We start from the raw sequence: 19,441 nt of genomic DNA on the forward strand, positions 1-19,441 counted from the left end.
TACAGACGCCGCTTTGATGTACTGTGTCCCCCGTCCTCAAACTACAATGATGTACAAGTTTGGATCGTGCTGCTTTAAACGGGGGAGGACGTGGAGAAAATGACTGGCGTCTCCCTCCGAGCTACTGCCCAGTCAGCCGACCCACTGAACCCCCCTCCCAGAATCGAACCAATGATGTATCCACCACGAAAGACAACACGGGGCTGAACACCAAAAGCCCCTGTGTGGCTGGATCACCCTTTCACCCAAGACTAAAAGGTGGATCCGATCGTTACAGTTTCTCCCCTCCCACGACCTCTTTAATAAAACCCAACAACGCTGACGCTGGAGAGGGGGAGGGCTTTCGTAAATCCGTCTTCCAAATGCTCCTCTTCAGGGTCGCTGCATAATCTCTTCCTTTTGGGGGGAAAAAAAGCTGACACTGCTTAACCGGGAAAATGGTTTAAGGTGGCATTCCCGCTAAACGGGAGTGACCCGAGCTGCGGGTTACAAACGGGAGACACAGCGGTAAGGTCAGTAAATCGAGTGGACAATGGGTATTGGTGCAATTTTTATGAATGAACTTTTTGTGAATGAGTTTGTTTCTCTCTTTCCCCCCCCCCCCGCGTGCACTTGCTAATAAATCTGTGAATGAAATGCAGCTCACTGTCAGTGACTGACAATCCCTCGGGTGGTTTCCTTTCACCCAATCAGCACAAGGCTTTCTGACTCATACACCGCAAATACCATAAATGCCCACCCTCCTTATATACCCATCTGCGTTTTATATGCAAAAACAAAACTTATGTAGCGATAGCAGATAGCACAACGTTATTAGGAAACGATCGTCTGCATTATGAACATCGACATTGAAAAAGAAGATTAAAGCCTTGATAAATTTCCACGACTTAAAAAAGGACGTCACGGACACTTGGAAATATGGTATTAATCCCGTGGGAAGGAAATGATGCATCTATCGGAGTTTGGAGTTCCTTTTATTGACTGTTGGTTCAATCTCCGGTCTACTGCGACTTCCTGAGACTGTTAAATTTACTCTGAAGACATAATGAAGCTACGAGGCGGCCAAACACACAGGAAGACAGGAATTGTGTGGGCTGGCAGAGAGGAAAAATAATCTGGTTTTGTTCGTTTGAATTTCAGGTTTCGTTAAATATCGACAATTAAACCAAGAGAAGAATATTTCACTTAAACCTGACTCTCCCTGTTGTGAATCACAACAATGACGTGCGACATGAATAATTAAAGCGTACAATTCATTTAGAGAATTAAAATTACCTCAACCGAGTCACTGGCAGGGAATATCAGAAGTTTACCGATGGTGTATTCTCATTGTGGGCACCAGTACTCTATATTTTTTTCTTATTTTAAATAAAAAAGTTATAATTTTAACTGCTGACATAATTGCCTCTTAAACCAGAATTTCACAAACATCCAATCTCGTTAAAAGCTAGGCTCCGGAAGTTGCAGTAGACTTTTGAGTCGATTAAAAGTGTCTCCAGTAAATGACGCTTTAATGTACTCCGAGCAGTTGATGAGCCGTTTCACTGCTTCTCTTAAGTAGGGGATGGAAGGCTATTATTTTATTACTGTCGGGGTCACATTTTCCCCTGGCTATGTTAGCCATAGCACACAGATTGTTGGGACAAAGGTGCAGAGGCAATTTGCTACAATGTACTTTCAGCCTTTGATCAAAGACGAGGGCTCTCGACTTAGTGCAAAACCCTTTCCTACAGTTTTTGTGGGCCTATGCTCACAAAGATGTCGGTCCCCTAAACTCATTCAGCTCCCTAGCTGACAAAAACAATCTAACTAACGTGAGCCGAATTAATATCCAAGTCTCGGTGCCGCCTGGATCACTACCACTAATCCAGAACCCGTTAACAGTATCAGTCCTCCCCAATTTACCTTTTTTAAACTGTGTTGGTAGGGAATAGCTGGGAAGATTAAAGTGACTTAAATTACCCTGCATCCTAACATAACCCTTACCCACTTGATTTTGTAATATGAGAGAGATTTAGTCGCAAGGCAGCATTAGTTACATATGATTAATTCCTCCTGGTGCTCCGGTTTCTTCCAGTAATCCAAAAATGTGCAGGTTAGGTAGAATGACTACGCTAAATTGTCCAAGGATGTGTAGCCATGGGAAATGTAGGGTTACAAGGGTAGGGTGAGGGGTGTCCTTTGGAGGGTTGGTGTGGACTCGATGCGCCGAATAGTCTGCTTCCACACTGTAAGGATTCTATGCATGATCACTATGAATGAGAGAATCCCTACATGTGGAAACAGGCCGTATGGCCCAACAAGTCCACATCAATCCTCCGAAGAGTAACCCACCCAGAACCATTCCCCTACACTATATTTACCCCTGACTTAATGCAACTAACCTACACATTCCTGAACACGATGGGCAATTTAGACTAGTGATTCTAATTCTATTATACCTTCTTGGTTAATGTGATATAATCAGACATAGCAGAAGTAGGTTATTCAGTCCATGGAGTTAACTAATCATTCAAAGAGATCATGGCTGATCACTTTCACTTTCCTGCCATTCTCCCATACCCTCCATTCTCTTACTGATTAAAAATCTGTCCGTCTCAGCCCTGAATGTACTGAACGACCAAATTTTACAGCCCTCTGTGATAAAGAATTCCACACAATCTCTACCCCTCAGAGAAGAGATTTCTCCTTGTCTCTTTCAAATGTGTGCAATCCGTTATTCTGAGATTATGCCCACTAATCTTTGACTATGCCACAAGGGCAAACAACTTTTCCATATCGACCCTATTGAGAAAGTGTATAAGGTATGAGCAGGCAGGGAAAGAGTTAAATTTTGGGTTATGTGGGACCAAGACTCAGCTAGCATGACTTGGATCAGATGAGAACTTGCAGTAAACACTGAGGTGCTGAAGGAAGGTAGTGGGTTGACGAGGTGCAAATGGGTTAAGAACACTCATTGTATAACACCAGGTGACTTGATCTTTACTGTTGATGCTCACCTATTGGAATGGTCAATCAATCAATATAGATGTTGCCTTATTTGGATGCTGCTCCCTGTAAGTGACTACAGAGCGGGAACCTCGATTATCCGAATGAGATGGGTGGGAACTATTTCTTTCGGGTAATTCATTATTCGGTTAATTGATCCAATGCATCTCCTCTGGGGCTCGGAGTTTTCTGAAGTTTCCTTTTTGCTTGCTCTGCCTGCCTTGCTCCCTCTCTCTCGGTAAAAACAATGACTGCAGATGCTGGAAACCAGCGTCTAGATTAGAGTGGTGCTGGAAAAACACAGCAGTTCAGGCAGCATCCGAGGAGCAATAAAATTGACGTTTCGGGCAAAAGCCCTTCATCAGGAGTACAGGCAGAGAGCCTGAAGGGTGGAGAGATAAGCTAGAGGAGGGTGGGGGTGGGGAGAAAGTAGCATAGAGTACAATAGGTGAGTGGGGGAGGGGATGAAGGTGATAGATCGGGGGGAGGGTGGAGTGGATAGGTGGAAAAGAAGATAGGCAGGTAGGACAAGTCATGGGGATAGTGCTGAGCTGGAAGTTTGGAACTGGGGTGAGGTGGGGGAAGGGGAAATGAGGAAACTGGTGAAGTCCACATTGATGCCCTGGGGTTGAAGTGTTCCAAGGCGGAAGATGAGGCGTTCTTCCTCCAGGTGTCTGGTGGTGAGGGAGCGGCGGTGAAGGGGGCCCAGGACCTCCATGTCCTCAGCAGAATGGGAGGGGGAATTGAAATGTTGGGCCACAGGGCGGTGTGGTTGATTGGTGCTTTTCCAGCACCACTCTAATCTTGCTCCTTCTCTCTGTCTCAGGTTTTGTTTCTGAGCAGACACACACTTTTGTGTCTGCAGCATTGCTGAAGACTTCCCCCACCCTAATCAGTTCAAAGGGATTGACACAGCGAGCATTTGCTAAATCTGCTCCCTGTTCAGGAGACTAGGCAGCAGCACACAGTGCATGAGCCCCTGTCCACACCCACCCCTCCCATCTGGATCCCCACCCAATGTCTGCCTCAGCCTGCCCCCCAAACCCGCCCCTGTCTGCCCCTCCCACCTTCCCCCCTTCCCCCACCCCAACCCCTGCACCGTCCATTTCCCCCAATCCCTCTCTGGGGCAGTCAGACTGGACACCAACAGCAAGAATTCTGCTGCCTTTGGGGTGAGTCTCAAATAGCACGCGTGTGCACACATGCGCACACACAACTTTTTGCTGCAACTTTTTGACATGTTTTACCTTTACTCTGTTTAGGACAATGTTGGAGAGATTATCTGGGGAAAGGGGAGGGGTTTATGATACACCCCTTTGTAAAACTCCATGGAAAGTGTGGGGAGAGAGAGGTGCCTGCACTCCCTTTAATGACCAGGACTGTTCTCGGCAGCATTTCAGTAAGCTGAGTTCATTTTTAATCATTGTAAACAAACAATGCGATCAGCGTTGGAAACACCTCTTTGCTGTAACGTTTCTATTGGAACCTTGAGATCTTCTTCGGATAATCCGAAATTCGGATAATTGATATTTGGTTAATTGAGGTTCCTCTGTATGTAATTCCTTAAGAATCTGCTGTTCGAGAGAAGACCAAGAACTCATGTCTCTATACACATGGGCAGTCATTTTCTCTCTTTGCGCCCCCCCCCAGGGCCTGGAATAAAGATGAAGGAGTTAAAGCCATATTGTGTCTCTGAGTGTTTACTTTGACTGATAAGGGAATAGGAAACAGGAGGACACTATCAAATCTGCTAAGAATCTTTGAGTGCGAGCAGCAGCAGAGGTAGGATGAACTCGGAAGACTGCAGATAAGGTAAGGCAGTTTTTATTAAAATTACTTACCGGTAACGGGCAGTGATGTTTTCCTCTTTCACAGAAGGAGCGGTAGCAGCGGAGGAAGTGACGGGGACCAGAGGGGTAGCTGGGAAGGATAGCAGTGAGTATAAATACTCACCCTTCGACACCAATGGCCATTTTGAGTGTGAGCAGCAGTGGAGAAGGAGCGGGAGCAGTGGAGGAAGTGACGAGGACCAGAGGGGCAGCCGGGAAGGAAAGCAGTGACCATATATATCAGCAAGGTGGCTAAACCTGAGACTCTACTACTATAGTGTCTCCCACCCGCCCTCCTCTTCTAACCTAGTTAATAAGCAGGAAGAGCAGGAGCGACGACCAGGGAACTGCCGGTAATATATCTGGGCAGTGGCTGAACCTGAGACACTACACGTGTTGTGTCTCCCACCCCACACCCCAACCAAAAATAGGACTCTGGTTTGTTAAGGTAAGGATTTTCTATTTCTTTATCGGTGATTGGTTAAAAATTTACTTTTCATGGTTTATCTATTAATTGGTTTTTAGAAAAAGACTATAGCAGAGAGGTATTAGAAAGTATTTTAACTCTAATTTATACAAAGTAATAAAGTTATTAACTAAGCAGAGATGGCTGGGCAGGTGATGTGCTGTAGCTGTATGATGTGGGAGCTGGCTGATCCCATTGTGAATGGCAGTGACCACATCTGCAGCAGTGGCTGAACCTGAGACACTACACGTGTTGTGTCTCCCACCCCACACCCCAACCAAAAATAGGACTCTGGTTGCTGGAAGAACTCCGACTCAGTTGATGATCTGGAATCTGAGCTTCAAACACTGCGACACATCCGGGAGGGGGAGAGTTACCTGGACGCTTTGTTTCAGGAGGCAGTCACACCTGGGAGATTAAGTAATTCACATTCAGTCAGTGATCAGGGACATCAGAGTGTGACTGTAAGTGAGGCAGGTAGGGGGAACCGGAGTTCAGGAGTGCAGGAGCCTTAGCCCTAGACCTTGTCCAACAGGTATGAGATTCTTGCTCCCTATACGGATGAGGAAAAGGGCTCTGGACAGGATGAGCCAGCTGACCACGACACCATGGTGCAGAAGGCCATTCAAGAGGAGGGAGCAAAAAGACAAGTAGTTGTTATAGGGGATTCTATAATTAGGGGGACAGATGGTATCCTATGCAAGCCGGATCGGGAATCTTGCATGGTGTGTTGCCTGCCCGGTGCCAGGGTGCGGGACATCTCCGACCGGCTTGAAAGGATATTGGAGCGGGAGGGGGAGGATCCAGTTGTTGTGGTCCACGTTGGGACTAACAACATAAGGCAAAGCTAGGGTGGAGGACCTGTTTGCGGATTATCAAACATGAGGACCTGTACTTCAATTTCCTTCCTAAAGGGTCATAATCTCTGGATTACTGCCTGAGCCACGTGCCAATTGGCATAGGGATAAGAAAATTAGGGAAGTAGACACGTGGCTAAGGGATTGGTGTGGGAAAGAGGGATTCCATTTCATGGGGCATTGGCATCAGTTTTGGAACCGGGGGGATTTGTACCGTTGGGACGGTCTCCACCTGAACCGATCTGGAACCAATGTTCTAACGAAGAGGATAAATAGGGTGGTCAGTAGGACTTTAAACTTCTGAGTTGGGGGGTGGGGGGGGAAGGGAAAGTGAAAGCAACGGGGAGTATGGAGTTAAATAGAAAGATAAGCAGCAGGATAGCATGTGTGCACGTGGATTTAAGATTGAGGCAGACTAGGAATGCAGCAAAAAGGAAGGATAACTTAGGACATCTTATGACTTCCAATATCTCTAATGATAAGAAAGTTAGCATTAAGGCACTTTACCTGAATGCTCGTAGCATTCGTAACAAAGTAGATGAACTAACAGCACAGATCATCGTGAATGATTATGATGTAGTAGGCATCACAGAGACATGGTTGCAGGGGGTTCAGGACTGGCAGTTAAACATCCAAGGATTTACAACTGATCGAAAAGATAGGGAGGTGGATAGAAAGGGCAGGTTTGCCTTGTAAGTTAAGAACAAAATTAAGTCTATGGCACTGAATGACATAGTGTCAGATGATGTGGAGTCTGTGTGGGTGGAATTGAGGAACCACAAAGGCAAAAAAACCATAATGGGAGTTATGTACAGACCTCCTAACAGTGGTCAGGACCAGGGGCGCAACATGTACCGGGAAATAGAGAAGGCATGTCAGAAAGGCAAGGTCATGGTGATCATGGGGGACTTCAATATGCAGGTGGACTGGGTAAATAATGTTGCCAGTGGATCCAAAGAAAGGGAATTCATGGAATGCTTACAGGATGGCTTTTTGGAACAGCTTGTCATGGAGCCCACAAGGGAGCAGGCTATTCTGGACCTAGTGCTTTGCAATGAACCAGACTTTATAAAAGATCTTAAAGTAAGGGAACACTTAGGAAGCAGCGATCATAATATGGTAGAGTTCAGTCTGGAGTTTGAAAGAGAGAAGGCAAAATCGGATGTAATGGTGTTACAGTTAAATAAAGGTAATTGAGGGAATGAGAGAGGAACTGACGAAAATCGACTGGAAGCAGAGCCTAGCGGGGAAGACAGTAGAGCAAAAATGGCAGGAGTTTGTGGGTATAATTGAGGACACAGTACAGAGGTTCATCCCCAAGAAAAGAAAGATTATCCAAGGAGGGATTAGACAGCCATGGCTGACAAAGGAAGTCAGGAAATATATCAAAGAAAAAGAGAGATCCTATAAAGTGGCCAAGAGCACTGGGAAATCAGAAGATTGGGAAGGCTACAAAAACAAACAGAGGATAACAAAGAGAGAAATAAGGAAGGAGAGGATCAAATATGAAGGTAGGCTAGCCAGTATATTAGAAATGATAGTAAAAGTTTCTTTCAATATATGAGAAACAAACGACAGGCAAAAGTAGACATTGGACCACTTCAATGATGCTGGAAGGCTAGTGGTGGGAGATAAGGAAATAGCTGGAGAACTTAATAAGTACTTTGCGTCAGTCTTCACAGTGGAAGACATGAGTAATATCCCAACAATTAAAGGGAGTCAGGGGTCTGAGTTGAGTATGGTTGCCATTACAAAAGAGAAAGTGCTAGAAAAGCTAAAAGGTCTTAAAATTGATAAATCTCCTGGCCCCGATGGGCTACATCCTAGAGTTCTGAGGGAGGTGGCTGAGGAAATAGCGGAGGTGTTGGTTGAGATCTTTCAAAAGTCACTGGAGTCAGGGAAAGTCCCAGATGATTGGAAGATCGCTGTTGTAACCCCCTTGTTCAAGAAAGGAGCAAGACAAAAGATGGAAAATTATAGGCCAATTAGCCTAACCTCTAGAATCCATTGTTAAGGATGAGGTTTCTAAATTCTTGGAAGAGCAGGGTAGGATTAGAACAAGTCAACATGGATTTAGTAAGGGGAGGTCGTGCCTGACAAACCTGTTAGAATTCTTTGAAGAGGTGACAAGTAGGTTAGACCAGGGAAACCCAGTGGATGTGGTCTATCTAGACTTCCAAAAGGCCTTTGATAAGGTGCCACACGGGAGGCTGCTGGGTAAGGTGAGGGCCCATGGTGTTCGAGGTGAGCGACTGGCATGGATTGAGGATTGGCTGTCTGACAGAAGGCAGAGAGTTGGAATAAAAGGTTCTCTTTCGGAATGTCAGCTGGTGACAAGCGGTATCCCGCAGGGTTCAGTGTTGGGGCTGCAGCTGTTCACGTTATGTATTAATGATCTGGATGAAGGGTCTGGGGGCATTCTAGCAAAGTTTGCTGATGATACGAAGTTAGGTGGACAGGCAGGTAGTACTGATGAAGTGGGGAGGCTGCAGAAGGATCTAGACAGTTTGGGAGAGTGGTCCAGGAAATGGCTGATGAAATTCAATGTGAGCAAATGCGAGGTCTTGCACTTTGGAAAAAAGAATACAAGCATGGACTACTTTCTAAACGGTGAGAAAATTCGTAAAGCCAAAGTACAAAGGGATCTGGGAGTGCTAGTCAAGGATTTTCTTAAGGTAAACATGCAGGTTGAATCTGTGATTAAGAAAGCGAATGCAATGTTGTGATTTATCTCAAGAGGGTTGTAATATAAAAGCAGCGATGTGCTACTGAGACTTTATAAAGCTCTGGTTAGGTCCCATTTGGAGTACTGTGTCCAGTTTTGGGCCCCCCATCTCAGGAAGGACATACTGGCACTGGAGCGTGTCCAGTGGAGATTCACACGGATGATCCCTGGAATGGTAGGTCTAACATACGAGGAACGGCTGAGGATCCTGGGATTGTATTCATTGGAGTTTAGAAGGTTAAGGGGAGATCTAATAGAAACTTATAAGATAATACATGGCTTGGAAAGGGTGGATGCTAGGAAATTGTTTCCGTTAGGCGAGGAGACTAGGACCCATGGGCACAGCCTTAGAATTAGAGGGGGTCATTTCAGAACAGAAATGCGGAGACATTTCTTCAGCCAGAGAGTGGTGGGCCTTTGGAATTCATTGCCGCAGTGGAGGCCGGGACGCTAAATGTCTTCAAGGCAGAGATTGATAAATTCTTGATGTCACAAGGAATTAAGGGCTACGGGGAGAATGCAGGTAAGTGGAGTTGAAATGCCCATCAGCCATGATTAAATGGCGAAGTGGACTCGATGGGCCAAATGGCCTTACTTCCACTCCTATGTCTTATGGTCTTAATCTTGTGTTTCAGTAAGATTACCTCTCATTCTTTTAAATTCCAATGAGTACAGGCCCAACCTCTCATAAAATAGTCCCTCCTAGCCTGGCATGAACCCTAGTGAACCTTCTCTGGATTGTCTCCAATGCCTGTATAAATAGAACATTTCAGTGCAGTATAGGCGGTTCAGTCCTCGATGTTACACCGACCCGTGAAACCCATCTAACCTACACTATTCCACTCTCATCCATATGCCTATCCAATGACCACTTCAATGCCCTTAAAGGTTGCTGAGTCTATTACTGTTGCAGGCAGTGGGTTCCACGTCCCTGCTACTCTGAGTAAAGAAACTACCTCTGACATGTGTCCTAAATCTATCACCCCTCAATTTAAAGTCATGCCCCTTGTGCTAACCATCAACATCCCAGGAAAAAGGCTCTCACTGTCCACCCAACCTAACATCTGATCATCTTATATGTCTCAACTAAGTTACCTCTCAACCTTCTTTTCTCTAACAAAAACAGCCTCAAGTCCCTCAAATTTCCTCATAAGATATTCCTTCCATACCAGACATCATCCTATTAAATCTCCTCTGAATTCTTTTCAAAGCTTCCACATCCTTCTTATAGTGCAGTGACCAGAACTGCACACAATACTCCAAGTGCGGCCACACCAGAGTTTTGTACAGCTGCAGCATGACCTCATGGTTCTGAAACCCGATCCCACTACCAGTAAAAGCTAACACACTATGCCTTCTTAACAACCCAATCAACCTGGGTGGCAACTTTGAGGGATTTATGTACATGGACACAGAGACCTCTCTGCTCATCTACGCTACCAAGAATCTTATCATTCGCCCAGTACACTGTTACTCCTTCCAAAGTGAATCACCTCACACTTTTCTGCATTAAACTCCATTTGCCACCTCTCAGCCCAGCTCTGCAGCTTCCCTATGTCCCTCTGTCACCTACTATCCACAACTCCACTGACCTTAGTGTATTCCCCAAATTTACTAACCCAACCTTCTAAGCCCTCATCCAGGTTGTTTGTAAAAATGACAAACAGCAGTGGCCCCAAAACAGATCCTTGCGGTATACCACTAGTAATTGAACTCCAGATTGAACATTTCCCATCAACCACCACCCTCTGTCTTCTTTCAGCTCGCCAATGTTTGATCCAAACCGCTAAATCACCCTCAATCCCATGCCTCCGTATTTTGTGCAGTAGCCTACCATGGGGAACCTTACCAAATAGAGACCTGGGTTCAATTCCCGCCTCAGGCAACTTCTGTGTGGAGTTTGCACATTCTCCCAGTGTCTGCGTGGGTTTCCTCTGGGTGCTCCGATTTCCTCCCACAGTCCAAAGATGTGTAGGTTAGGTGAATTGTCCATGCTAAATTGCCCGGAGTGTTAGGTGTAGGAGAATGGGTCTGGCTGGGTTGCTCTTCAGAGGGTCGGTGTGGACTTGTTGAGCCAAAGGGCCTGTTTCCACAATGTAAATAAATAATCTAATCTAAAAAATGCCTTACTGAAATCCATATACACTACATCAATGGCTTTACTCTCATCCTTCTCAAATAATTAATTAAGGTTTGTGAGGCACGAGCTACTCTTCACAAAACTGTGTTGACTACCCTGAATCAACATATTCCTTTCGAGATGATTATAAACCTCTTATAACCTTTTCCAACATGTTACTCACAACCGAAGCAAGGCTCACTGCTCTATAATTATCAGGGTTGTCTCTACTCCCCTTCTTAAACAAGGGAACAACATTTGCTATCCTCCAGTCTTCTGGCACTATTCCTGTAGACAATGACGACATAAAGCCAAAGGCTCAGCAATCTCCTCCCTGGCCTCCCAGAGATTTCCTGGATAAATCACATCCTGTACAGGGGATATATCTATTTTCACACTTTCCAGAATTTCTAACACTTCCTCCTTGTGAACCTCAATCCCATCTATTCTAGAAGCCTGTTTCTCAGTGTTCTCCTCGACAACATTATCTTTTTCCAATTAAATACTGACAAAAAGTATTCATTTAGCACCTCTCCTATCTCCTCTGACTTCACGCACAACTTCCTACTACTGTCCTTGATTGGCCCTAATCTTACTCTAGTCATTTTCTTATCCCTTATATAAAGCTTTAGAGTTTTCCCTGATCCGATCTGATAACTTCTCATGTCTCCTCCTCGCTCAGCTTAGCTCTCTCCTTAGGTCTTTCCTGGCGACCCTGTAACTCTCAAGCACCCGAACTGAGCCTTCACATCTCATTCTAACGTGAGCCGCCTTCTTCCTCTTGACAAGAGATTCAACTTCCTTAGTAGACCATGGCTCCTGCGCTCGACAACTTCCTCCTTGTCTGACAGTAACATACTTATCAAGGACACATAATAGCTGTTCCTTGAATAAGCTCCACATTTCTATTCTGCCCATCCTATGCATCTTGTCTAATCGCATCGTAATTGTCTTTCCCCCAGCTGTAGCTCACACCCTCCCATGTATACCTATCCCTTTCCATCGCTAAAGTAAACATAACTGAATTGTGGTCACTATCACCAAAGTGTTCACTTACCTCCAAATCTAATACCTGGCTGGGTTCATTACCCAGTACCAAATCCAATGTGGCCTCGTCCCTTGTTGGTCTGTCTACATACCATTTTCTCTGTTCTTACTGAAACATGTAAATCCCAGAACCTGCTTGCTGGTGCCCTCTTGAGACCCTGAAATCTTATTTTGGACCTCCCTATTCTCAAACTCCTCTACACTCTACCTACAATTTCAGTTCCCATCCCCCTGCTGAATTAGTTTAAACCCATCCGAAGAACATTAGCAAATATCCCCAGGATATTGGTACTCCTCTGGTTCGGGTGAAGGCCATCCTGTTTGTAGAGGTCCCACCTACCCGAGAAAGAGCCCCAATTATCCAGGAATCCAAAACCTTCCCTCCTGCACAATCCCTGTTGTCATGTGTTCAACTCCTCTCTCTCCCTATTCCTCGCCTCGCTAGCACGTGGCACGGGCTACAACCCAGAGTTAACAACTGTTTGTCCTAGCTCTAAGCTTCCGTCCTAGCTCCCTGAATATCTGCCTTAAATCCTCATCTCTCTTCCTACATATTTCGTTGACACCTACGTGGACCATGACTTGGGACTGGACCCCCCGGATCCTAAAACACCATCAGAGACATCCTGAATCCTGGCACCTGGGAGGCAACACACCAAGCATGAGTCTCTCTCGTTCCCACAGAACCTTCTATCTGTCCCCTAACTATGGAGTTCCCAATGATTTATACTCCGCCCTCTTCCCCCTTCCCTTCTGAGCAACAGGGACAGAATCTGTGCCAGAGACCTATGCCCCATTGCTTACCCCTGGTAAGTCATCCCCCACAACAGTACTTTACTTTAATAATAGGCCCAAAATCTGTTCAGGTATTCCAAGTATTTTGTGTAGTTTCAGCAAAACTTCCCTTCTTTTAAACTCCATTCCCTTTGAAATTGCTTAAGTGGTTTAATCATGGATATTGTACAAACCATGGTGATTTAATGGCTCATATACTGTAGAAATCAAGTAGTAGGACTCTTGTGGTGCAGTGGTTGTGTCCCTATCCCTGGGTCTGAGAGCCCAGATTCAAGCCCCACTTATTCTAGAGGTGAGTCACATGTCTGGAACAAGTTGATTAGAAATATCAAGTAAATCAAGCAGTTAGTACTAGAATCATATGGGAGGGTAGGTAGCAAGATGGAATCAGAAGGTGGATGTATTTCAAGATTTTTCTTGATTAAAGATCTGAAAATATTTTGCAGAGCTTCAAAGCTCCTCCCAGTTCTATTATTTCTTATTAATTTTTAACATGTCCATGTTTTAATTCAGAGGTTAATAAGAACACCGTGTACTAGGAATGTGTAACTCACTATCTGGGTTAAAATGACATTTTATGGTAAGTAGTCACCATGCCTATGCTACATAAAGAACATCAGATGTGTTTCCAAGAATGGAACACAATCATGGGTTTCTGATGATGCTATTAATTGTGAATGTCAAACTGACTTGGCTCATTAAGCTCTGTGATTAGCTTCGGAAGACACACAGACATCTGCAGTTTTATATAATGTTTGCACTTGCACTCTCCTTGAGACAGCTGAAAAACATTGAATCCAACATGACTCACTAGTGGTTTGGTTTTGGGGGTTGGAGGTGGGAATTGCTTTTGTCCCTTGCATTGCTGAACAGTGCACAGGTGGTGTGGTATTATTGGTCACATTCATATGCAACAAATGAAAGGTGATTGAGGCTTAGATAAAAACAAATGCCTTCACAGAAGTAGCACTGGTTAGGAGGTTATTTCGTACAATGATTTTCAGCATTTTTGAAAATCCTGAAGTTGTTCCCTCACAATACTGCATCTTGCAATCTACTAATAGTCTGTCTATAGTTCAATGGAGAAAGTAAGGCCTGCAGATGCTGGAGATCGGAGTCAAAAGGTGTGGTGCTGGAAAGGCACAGCATTTGAGGAGCAGCAGAGTCGATGTAGACTCTGATGTTGTCTGACCTGCTGTGCTTTTCCAGCGTCACGCTTTTTGACTCTATCTATAGTCCAATGGTAACCAATCTCACTCTGTCTCCTCAGTTTTAGATATTATGTTCTCACTGATCCTGACATTGTTACCTTGATTACTTCATCAATACTTACTTCTTTACATCTGCCTCTTGACTTTAGCAGATTTTCAGAAAAGGGGTTACTTTTCCCCAGAATTGTAAAGCTTGTTTAGTAGGTACTATGCAAACAACCACTACCAGGTCAATATTGGTAGAGGATGAACCATTAGTGAGTCTTAAAAAGAGGCAAGAGACAGCAATAACCTCACATTACATTGGCTTGTTGGTCTTAATTCTTGTATCTATCAGGAGACAAGGATGTCATCTATCTCCATTGGGACCTTGAACTAAGCTCCTTTATTCAACATCTAAGACTGTAGAACATCATCGGATTGGATGGAGCTTAAATAAGTTTTCAACATTAACTTTTTCTATATTTACCTTATACAAAACCTCCCTGTTGCAAGCTTTTTTGTCCCCAGGATTAACATCTTTTTTTTTGGCCTATAATGACATTTATATTTATCACTACTCTATCCACTGAGTCTCTGATTTCAGGAATTTAGATAGTGTGGAGGTTTCACAATTCTTCCAGAGCACATACCCTTTGGCATTGGGAGATTGTTAAATCACGAGCTTGAGGACTGTTGACCTTGATTCTGATCTTGAACTTTATTGATTTATAAATCATTTCTCCTCTGGAAGATCTTTTATCTCTTGAATATCCTCTGCAGAGGATGTTGCTTCCTCTAAAATTGGTAATTAGTCCTAAAGTACCCCTAAGCATCTGAATTGCTGTTGCAGAGGAACTCTTCCCTGCTAACTCTGGTAGGTGCTCCATAACACCATATGGTGGACCTTTTAATCTCAAAACATCCGTCATAGAAGATGTTTGCTCTTTGGAAATAAGTACTTTTTTTTGCAGTATCCTAAAGCCAAGTAATTGTCATTAACCATGATCTCTATCTGTGGACATTGTCCAGGCATCCATGCAGTAGTATGCAGCTCACTTTCATTCTGCACAAGAAAATCTACCTTCTCAATCTGCTGATACATCTGTGTTGAAGTCTCTTAAATGTTTTAATTCAACCTGTTGAGTAGTTTGAACAGCTTCATTCACTCTCTGTAGATGTCTACCCAATGAACCAGTCATCTTCACCTTCTTGTTCCTGTTACTCAGCATAATCTCTGACCCTGATACTGATCATTCTTCTTTGGAAGATGAAGGATTGAAATCTTGCGCTTTAACTTGTGTTTGCCTCATCACCGAACATCACAGTCAACACCACTGATTCACTTTGTTCACCAAACCGTCAAAATTTCTCAAATGGGTTCAGGTGGGGTATCCTGCCCTTGCTTGTTCTCAATCTTCTTTACAAAACAATGTTGATTTTGTTCTTCTTTTCTGTCTTCAGTAATTATAGGATTCCTGACAAATCTGTATAATTCCAGATTTCATAATGAGCTATATGATCGTTGACTTTTCTTGAGATCTCTGGCTGCCATATTGCCAATTGAGCCACAGCTATACACTGGCCATGCCTAAATATTTCCAGTGTTTCCTTTCCAACTCCTCTTTTCAAAGAGAAGCAGGAATAACAAGTCTTTGGTCATACATTTGTAAATCATTTCAGTTTGAAATGCTGTCAGTGCTGAAAGTATGTGTTCTCAACCAATTCACTGGACTTTCGATCCGACAATCCTTTCATGCAATACTGGTGAGAGGGAGCACATTCTTGGTTTTTTTTTGTTCTTGAGCCTCTTTTGGCTTGCTGGCCAATTCATCATCTCAGCTAAATGAGAGATTTACTTTATGGCATTGTAGGTAATACAAATGGATTTTTCTTCTTTTTGGGTTCCCATGTAAGTTTATGGACCCCAATGAAATCTTTTATTGGTTGTCGTTTGACCAATTGATCATGGCTTGTTCCTGGACTAGTTGTACCCTTGGACCGAGTTGATATCTATCTGTTGACTCAAGGATGTTTGGGTCAAGACTACACGCTAGCTCAAAAGTGAAAAGTATTGATTCTGAATCACAAATACATTCTTAACTCTCTAATATTTTTTGCATTGCAGAGTTACTTGTAAATAATTGAGAATGATGCAACCAGGACCATTGCATTTCATATGTGTAAGCTATGGCTTCTGTTTTGTCAGCCATGATGTTTGATCTGATCAGGCAGTGTCACTTATCCTTGTATCAATCTTAAAATTAATAAGATGTTTATTGCCAGAAACAAATTGTCAAACTCAAGTCAGTTAAGCTATAATTTCTGAGCTGAAAAATGTGTTGCTGAAAAAGCGCAGCAGGTCAGGCAGCATCCAAGGAGCAGAAGTGCTTATGCCCAAAACGTCGATTCTCCTGCTCCTTGGATGCTGCCTGACCTGCTGCGCTTTTCCAGCAACACTTCTTTCAGCTCTGATCTCCAGCATCTGCAGTCCTCACTTTCTCCTAAGCTATAATTTCCCCCAGCAATGACTGGTATCTTTTCCAGTGGTGGTGGTGGTTCTATCATATTAACATCTTTGCATGAATAGGCATGAGGCACTTGACTGTACTCTTCAAACTGCACCCTACTTTGGTTCATCTTATGGCAATGTGTTAGAATTTTTCAGATGTAGCATTCCTTTGCCATAGTTAGGCTCTCCTTGTATTTGATAGACTGGCACTGACCCTTTGTGTGTCTACCCTTTTTGTTGGTTTGTCATGTGTAACAGTAGAGTGTTTTTGACCTTCTGATTGATTCTGTTGCCCTTCTGTACTAAATGTGTCTTTTTCCTTTCAGGATGCAATCCCTGTGATTCCTCCTGGTTTCTGCCTCCAGTTTGATTTGAATAGTTTTCTTCAAAAAAGTAAAAAAAAAACCTTTCCTCATACTATAGAAGATCTGAGAATTAAGTCCAACCACAGTTTTATCTCTTATGAATTCAGACTTAAAAGCTCCTACATGCTTTCCTGCCATGATCCTGTAAATTCTGGGCAAATTAATTTGCATTAGAGATGGACCACTAAGTGACATTTGTATTTCAGGGAAATTCTGGCCTGGTGAACATTCAAGGGGTTCAGCCAACCCCACTACGGAATGAGAATCCTAGGACTATATTTCACATTTTGTGCAAAGTATTCCTGCCTTTAGCAACAACATTATAATGCAAAAAATAGTCTGCAACATGTTTCCTGATTTTACTATTTTATGCATTATTTGTTGCTGCAATGCATATATTGAGTTTGTGCAAGATGTACTCTTTGCTATTGATTGGATTGAGTCATACATTCAATCCAAAGTCAAACATGTCAAGGTCTTTTCGAATGCTGAATATTAGATCATATTCCTGCAGTTGTCAGAAATCAACAATAATTTAAAAAAACTATTCTCAGATGAACTTGCAATTGTGCCTGACAGTCGAAGCAATAACAATTTATCTATATCCAATTAGTGACTTTAAACTCTACTAAGACTAACAATTTTAAAAATAAATTATTTTTGAATGTTTACAGATTTTTTTGTAACATGCTGAACAAAGAGAATCTTACCATCTCCTCTTGACGCTCTTGGTCAGGATCATTGCTGAATCCCTTTGTATCAACAGCCTGGGAGTTACATTAACTGGAATTGGACCAGCCATATAAAGACTGTAATAGACAAGCAGGAGGCTGGAAGAACACAGCAAGCCAGACAGCATCAGAAGGTGGAGAAGTCAACATTTCAGGTACAAACTCTTCTTTGAAGGGTTATACTCAGAAAGGTGACTTTCTCCACCTCCAGATGCTGTCTGGCTCGCTGTGTTCTTCCAGCCTCCTGCTTGTCTACTTTTAGATTCCAGCACCTGCAGTCTTTTGTCACTATATAAAGACTGTGGCTGCAGCAGCAGATCAAAGGCTGAGAATTCCATGGTAAGAAACTCAACTCCTGCCTCCCCAAAGCCATCTATCATTTAGAAGGCACAGGTCATACCTCTGATGGAATACTCTCCACGTGCCTGGATGAATGCAGCTCTAACAATACACAAGGAACAAACAGGAGAAAACAGCCCACTTGATTGGCAGCCCATCCATCATGTTCAAAATTCACTCCCTTTCTAATCAAACCCAGGCAGCAGTGTATAACAGCAGCAAGATGCACTGCAGTCATTTTCCAAACATATTTCAACAGCATCTTCCGAACCTGCAACCTCAACCACCTGGAACAATAAGGGCAGCAATGCATGAGAACACTACCTACACAGTCCCCTTTAAACCACACACCATCCTGGCTTGAGGATGTACTTGCCTTCCAAGGACTACAGCAATTTAAGAAGGCAGCTCCAGGACAATTAGGGGTGGGGAATAAATGATTGGTTAACCAATGATGCCCAGATCCATAAACTGATTTAAAAAGTGGATTGCATTGAGAGTCCAAGGACCAAAGTATGTCATTGAGCATTAGAAATTGAATAATGTGGGCTAACAAGAATGTTGACAATTTGCATTTACAACTCTGCTTTAAGATTTCAATATTGCTAATTTGCTACTCACTAAAACCTACATAATATTCACATCTGAATAGAACTCTGAACTTCTAGAACACCAACATATATATTTTCCTGTTGTAAAATTAATGTTTTTGATATTGATGTCTTTAGAATGTGTGGCTGACCTATTTCTATTTTCCTTATGAAATAGCATTGAAGCATATTTCCAGTGCAATACCCTTAACATGTTTCCCACATCAGCTTTTGCTTGCCTTAACAGAATAGTTTCAGGAAGTTTAAAATGCCACCTTGTGGTTACAAGTGGGAATGTCTTTAGTTTGTCTGAACTTTCCAATTGGTATTATTTTTGCGCTGATAGCAATCTATTTAAATACCATCAATTGGAAAGAGCCACACTTTTCTGTCCTCCATAATGCAGGTAAAACAGACATGATTAGCACATGATAGAATTCTGGAAAGGTAACTAAATGAGCTGTCAGCAATATATTCGCCTCTAATTTGAAGGAATCTGTATTCAAGATTATGCAAAGAAGCATGATAGGTACTTTGGAGGGAATGCTGCATTATCAGAGGTATTGTCTTTCACATGAGACATGAAATGGAGACCCAAGAGTGGGGAAATTATCTCTATGGTCCCTCAACCAACATCACCAGAACTGGTCGTTCCTGATGAAGGGCTTTTGACCGAAACGTGACTTTGCTGCTCCTTGGATGCTGCCTGACCTGCTGTGCTTTTCCAGCACCACCCACCCCTCTCCCACACCCCCCCAACCATCTCATTGTTGATTGTTGGACCTTGATATGTGCAAATTCGCTGCTGCATTTTAGACTAATGCAACAGTTGACAACATTTTAAAATCAGTTGCAAATGTTTTCTTTGACATCAAAGTCACTCCCTTT

General features: G+C 43.3%; 1 protein-coding gene and 1 long non-coding RNA gene across 4 annotated transcripts in view; one reads left to right on the forward strand and one right to left on the reverse strand.

Moving 5' to 3' along the window:
• Window positions 1-19,441, reverse strand: part of LOC140468923 (SHC-transforming protein 1-like) — a 140,558-nt gene that overhangs the window by 92,908 nt on the left and 28,209 nt on the right. The gene's annotated exons all lie outside the window — the stretch shown is intronic.
• Window positions 232-17,710, forward strand: LOC140468924 (uncharacterized). The gene is made up of 3 exons (XR_011955885.1): window positions 232-512; window positions 4,864-5,265; window positions 17,568-17,710. It is a non-coding gene; the product is annotated as an uncharacterized lncRNA (long non-coding RNA).

The sequence above is a fragment of the Chiloscyllium punctatum genome, chromosome 48 (assembly GCF_047496795.1).
Source record: "Chiloscyllium punctatum isolate Juve2018m chromosome 48, sChiPun1.3, whole genome shotgun sequence".
NCBI classification, from domain to species: Eukaryota; Metazoa; Chordata; class Chondrichthyes; order Orectolobiformes; family Hemiscylliidae; genus Chiloscyllium; species Chiloscyllium punctatum.